Here is a 6,310-nt window from a genome sequence, read left to right as displayed (position 1 = left end):
TTGTAGCGTCTGTATCCACCACGGCCTCTACTCGAGAAACCGCCTCTATGATCTTGAGTGTAGTATCCCTCCTCTAGATAGGGGTATGTGACCTTTTTATCATATGCCTTAATATCCTTAGCCACCTTCTCTAGTTTGGTTCCCTGTGTGTATATATCAAACTCCCTGATAGTTTTTTCTAGCCTCTCTAATGCTTCCTTAGCATTGACCAAGGCTTTATCATCAATAATTTCTTTTCTGAGTATTGCTATCTCCCTAGTTAACCTCTCTACTTCAGCTACTGCTGTCTCAATGCCCAAGACCATCCAATGTCTTGAGCACGTGTTGGATATAAAACTGAAGCCCTCCTTAAACTTTGGGTTACCCCATTATTATAATGGTTACCTTGTGCAGTTCGTCTGCGAGGGTTGTATGTTTTGTTTAATTGTGTATTACTGTGTGAATGATGTTATTTTCGTTATAGTTACAAAAATCAATGTGCATAAGAAAATACTGTTCATAGAATGTCTGAAAAAGAGACTTTATCTTATAGTGAGGACTATATAGATAAACTCTTACTAGAAGAGGGCAGTGGGACTTTCCTTACTGACCCTACTACCACCAATGACTTGACTTTAAATGAAAAGATTACCAAACTAGAACGCTTGGAAAAGAAGCTAATACGTACTAGGTTACATGGGCATACATTAGCCAAATATCTAAGATCAAACGTTATCCCAATTGGATTACAGGTCAGGAATGAACCAGCCATCTTCCTAGAAAACCCAAAGTTTAAGGAGGGCTTCAGTTTTATATCCAACACGTGCTCAAGACATTGGATGGTCTTGGGCATTGAGACAGCAGTAGCTGAAGTAGAGAGGTTAACTAGGGAGATAGCAATACTCAGAAAAGAAATTATTGATGATAAAGCCTTGGTCAATGCTAAGGAAGCATTAGAGAGGCTAGAAAAAACTATCAGGGAGTTTGATATATACACACAGGGAACCAAACTAGAGAAGGTGGCTAAGGATATTAAGGCATATGATAAAAAGGTCACATACCCCTATCTAGAGGAGGGATACTACACTCAAGATCATAGAGGCGGTTTCTCGAGTAGAGGCCGTGGTGGATACAGACGCTACAATACTTTCTCAGGCTCATCAGCAAGTAGTGGCTCAGATAACGAGCAAGATCGTCCAAGTACAAGTACAGGGGCAAACTCTTCGGCCCAGAATTACCAAGATCAACAGCCTTTTTTAGGCGAGGATCAATGGTGGGGACCACGCGGCAGAGGCCGCCCCTGGGGACGACCCAGGGGAGCGCGGGGTGGAAATTGGAGTCGAGGGACAGGCAGGGGCAAGAAACCATTCCAACCGGATTCTCATGGCGAGATCAGGACGAGACGCCAACACTACAGATGGTAGTCCACAGACCAGAAAATCCGATTATAAATCTGTCCGATCATGTACTAACACAACAGGAACAGAGAGTGCTCTCTAAAGGGCTTTCTTTTGTCCCAACATCTATGCCCAACGATTTCAACTTAAAAATTGAGTTACAGCAATTCTTCAGGAAAGTGCGTTTAAAACACTATTTCCAGAAAGTCCCCCATAACCCGACTTTTTCAGCTAGTGGATTGCGACCACCATCTAAATTCAACCCGCCATCACATTTGGTCAATAGTAAGATCTTGGCCTATGAACAGGTAGTCACAAGAGATGTGGAACAGATCCTTAGTACTAGACAATATGTACCTTACAACATGAGCAAAGAAGAAAAGTTGGCCCTCTATGGTCTCAAAGAAAACACTAATATTGTAGTAAAGCCCGCCAATAAGGGGGGCGCGATTGTTATTCAAAGTGTGGACAAATATAGCTCTGAAATTTTGACCCAACTAAACGTTGAGGGTAATTACAAGCTCCTCAAAAAAGACCCGACTAAGACGATTAGCCACACAGTGAACACTGTGACAAGCCTTGCCCTGCAGGAAGGAATCATCAACAAACAAGAATTTGATTTCCTGAACAATAAACATCCACGCACGCCCACCATTTATACACTCCCCAAAGTACACAAGCGTCTGGTAGACCCACCGGGGAGACCCATTATTTCAGGCTGTGGCTCAGTGTTGGAGCCACTGTGTAAATATATTGACATATTCCTGAAACCAATAGCAATCTCCACCTCCACTTATCTTAGGGACACTACGGCAACCATACAGTTAGTGGATGGTCTCCAATACGATCCGGAGGTTAGCCTGCTTGCAACCATGGACATCACTGCCCTTTACACCAATATCCCCCAACAGGCTGCGTTAGAGTGCATGGAAAGGGTCCTCAACCTTAGACCAGCCCCACACAGGGTCCCGACTGAGTTTATCCTTAGACTTCTCAACATAGCGATGACACAGAATTTTTTCACCTTTCTGGGTAAATTTTATGTACAAACCAAGGGCGTAGCTATGGGGGCGAGCTTCGCCCCTAACTTAGCTATTATCTTTATGAGTGAGTATGAAACGATGTATGTCTTGAATCAAACTAACCCTTATCGTGACCGCATCCAATTGTGGGCCAGGTACATCGATGATGTCCTTCTCATCTGGAACGGCTGTAAAACATCACTGACTGACTTCCACGACTGGCTCAACCAACAACTGGCGGACATTCAGTTCACCCTAGAATGCGATAAATATACCATTAGTTTCTTGGATATACAAATAAAATCAGAACAAGGACACCTGTACACCACTCTCTACAGGAAAAGCAGTGAACGTAACACACTTCTTAGGTACTCAAGTCACCATCCCCGGAACCTCAGGGACAACCTTCCCTTTGGACAGTTCCTGAGGATCCGGAGGAACTGTACCAAGAAGGAAGACTTCTTCGATGAGTCTTCCCTTTTGATCGCGAGACTCAGCGAGAGAGGTTATCCCATCAGCCTACTTAAGAGGGCACGAAAACGAGCCTGGCACAATCATAGGGACCAACTACTCACAACACAAGAGAAAGACAACAATGAAGAAAGGCTAGTCTGTGTGACGACATATAACACCAAAAGCAACCAGATAAAAAAAGCAATTAACCGGCATTGGCATTTGGTGCAGGATGAAGTAGGTGGCCTCTCGACCCCTTTACATGCTTTTAGAAAAGGCAAAAGTATCAGGGATCATCTCATCAAGTCACTTCTTCCAACACCTGTAGCCCCGACTCAAACCACACTATGGGGTTTACCCCCAGTAATTGAGCACAAAAAATGCGGGAATTGCAAAGCTTGCCCCATGTCTGTGGAATGCACCACCTTTACTCACAATGATCAAACACACACATTCAAAATCCACAGTAACTGCAATACCACAGGGGTGATTTATGCCATCCTTTGCCCTTGTGGATTCATGTATGTTGGACAAACCATCCAAAGAGTGAAGTGTAGGATCCTCCAACATGTCAGTCGAATACGATGCAAAACAATAGGGGCTCCACTTGTACAGCATTTTACTACTTTCTCACACCCCCCGGAAAGCATCAAATGGTGGGTGGTGGAAAAAATACAAGCTAACCCACGAGGGGGTGACATACAGAGCATCCTTAGCAGGAGGGAATGCCGTTGGATACACCTCTTAGACACGGCACATAAAGGGTTGAATGAACTGGAAGAGATCAATAGACAAGTGGGAATCCTCTGATCCTGTTATTCTCTTTAAGTCATCTCCAACTAATATTCGATCCCATATGTCCAATTAATCATTAATGCTACTTTATCCCGAGAGTAATTATATACATTGGTTTCTAAATTGTAACTATGAATTGGGTGTATATATGTGTTTGTCTGATACTCCCACTGTACATAATTAACACCTTGGCAATTATGCATTTTAGTATAAATATACATAGTGCCCACCACTAGGACAACTACTCATTGAATTGTAACTGTATACAGTGGGTGCTACTGTTTCTCTGTTGTTTTTTTGTAAATATGTTCGTTTTTTGTAAATATGTTCGTCAAATTGAATGTTCCAAACATGATTAATCTATTGGGCATGATTTGTTTCTCCCCAACCTAAGATGGCCGCTATGGAGGTTCATCCTCACAGCTAATCTGCCTTTTTGCATTTGTAAGCGGTAAAATGTATATGTATCATCTTTAGGGGGTTAGTGTGTCTAGCCCACTGGAGTGTAAATTATCAACAAATAGGAATCAACAATAATCCCGTAATTCATAATTTTAATTATTAATTTTTTGACATCCATAATATAATCCAAGGCGCTCATATTGCCAGTAATTGAATTATACCCTGTAGAGTTCTTGCTATTAACTTGTATCCGTCCAAATTCTCGTCAAAGGGAGTGTCCATCGGACACCAGGAAGTGTCCTGCCACGGATTAGTCCGTTTTCGCGCTCTATTACTCCAAACGCGGCTAAATACTTCCATTACCGAATGTTTCCTCTGCTCGATGTGGAGGTTTCTGAACGTGTGTCCATTGATCGGACACCTCTGCTCGGACTGACAAGTAAGTCCATCAGGCAGCCCTGCTAATATAACGCGCAGCGAGGTGCATGAGAATTTTCTGCTCGGATTGATTAATTCATTAGGCAGCTCGGCCAGTATAACGCGCAGCGTTTTTGTTAAAAATGAACACTTATCCTCACGCATGGCCACTGTTCAGCCAATTCTGCCCGGACTGATAAGTAAGCTCATTAGGCAGCCCTGCCAACATAACGCGCAGCGGATTTTAGGAAGGGTTTTTACACAGTGCAGCATTCTTATCGGACTGTTAAGTGAGTTTATTAGGCAGCCCTTCCAGCATAACGCGCAGCGTTCCCGTTAGGAATGGACATTTATTCCCTTTCTTGCACATTGCAGTTGCTGTCCCTGACTTCGTTTTTCACTTTGGATTTCTTGGCATTGATACCTTCACACAGGTAATTGGCCCTTGACTGGCCATCTGTTTACTATTCTGTTTGCGCAACAAGGTATTGGAACTTACGAGTCAATGGCCTTACCTTTCAGACACAACCAATGAGGTTTCCTGGTAGCTGTACAAGTGCCTATAATTGAACTGAGGAGAAATAATTTCAATATTGAACTCAGGATTAACATATGAACCTCAATGAAAACAAATACAAGGTAATTCACTACATACTTATACTGGTCGTCCTGGCAATTAATTTTTCCACTGGGCTAGCATGATTGTAATGCTTAGGTTCCTCTTTGATTTTTTCAGAGGACCTCTAAGACACCTTCACGCGTCTGAAAAGACTGAGTTACCCCCGAACTTGTGAAGGGTAAGCTAATTTTGAACCCTCCCCTAGGTTTCAATTTTAATAGAAAATAGGCAACGACCTCACTGATATCTGTATTTTCTGTAGGGTCATCTACTTGATCCCTTGCCCCGTCATATCCGTCCTGAAGAAGACTCGCATGGCCCAGGACTAACTAACCGCAAGGCCCCAAGACGAGTCGAAACGTCGACACATAATTAAGAATACCTGGACCACTTATGTTACTTTCCCCTCAGTGCAGACATTTATACATCTAATGTCTCATGAACATGATTAAGGACTGTTTATTTGACTTACTAATGTGGCCAGGGTTTATTGCTCTAGTCCTTTGTTGACTGTTTCTTCTGATCAATACGGAATAACCTTTTTTATACACTCTGTGTGATTTCTGTCCTCCGTTTTCACCTCATCACCATCACACCCTTTGACACTTTCCTTTCTTTTACTGCACGCTCTTGATACGGGGCATTGTATATAAAATGTAAACATTTGTAGATATATTTCTGAATTCCAAGCATGAATCAAATGCATAAAAAGCTTGAATTTATTACAGTTGCCTATTCTTTTGTTTGTCATTTAATTGTGTTTGGGTTGTGAATTTTATGCACACCTTGAGTTGTTAAATCTTTGATTTTTCATTTTTGAAAAAATTGGGTTTTGGACCATTGTCTGTTTATATTAGTAGCTGCCGGGGCAGCAGGTTCATAAGAATGTCAGTCGGACCACCAGGGAAAAAGACTTTATCACGAAAAATATGAAATTGAAATTCACTTTTGTAAATTGGGAGCTGCGTACTTCTGCTTTTAGTAATTATGGTATTTGTAGGGGATAACATGGAAGCAATAGTGGAAATCATAATATATCCCCTTCCTGCAGTTTCTAAAGTATGAAGACAATAAAAGACGCCATATTGGACGTAGACGATGATCTACGGATCGGAGTCAACACATTTAAGAAAGAAAATACATAAGATGTGAGTAGATACATTTGCAAAAATAAGATCACATAGTGGGTCATGTTGATGTGATGCTGGGAACAAGTGACAGTGTCT

The 6,310-nt window shown here is 42.0% G+C and overlaps 1 long non-coding RNA gene across 1 annotated transcript; it reads left to right on the top strand.

The window, feature by feature from the left end:
- The first annotated feature begins 4,813 nt into the window (after nucleotides 1–4,813).
- Nucleotides 4,814–5,265, top strand: LOC147685472 (uncharacterized). The gene is made up of 3 exons (XR_015300492.1): nucleotides 4,814–4,899; nucleotides 4,988–5,104; nucleotides 5,202–5,265. It is a non-coding gene; the product is annotated as an uncharacterized LOC147685472 (long non-coding RNA).
- The last annotated feature ends 1,045 nt before the right edge of the window (nucleotides 5,266–6,310 follow it).

This window comes from Lissotriton vulgaris, chromosome 10 (assembly GCF_964263255.1).
Source record: "Lissotriton vulgaris chromosome 10, aLisVul1.2, whole genome shotgun sequence".
NCBI lineage: Eukaryota > Metazoa > Chordata > Amphibia > Caudata > Salamandridae > Lissotriton > Lissotriton vulgaris.
This window is presented reverse-complemented; position numbering and strand designations above follow the sequence as displayed.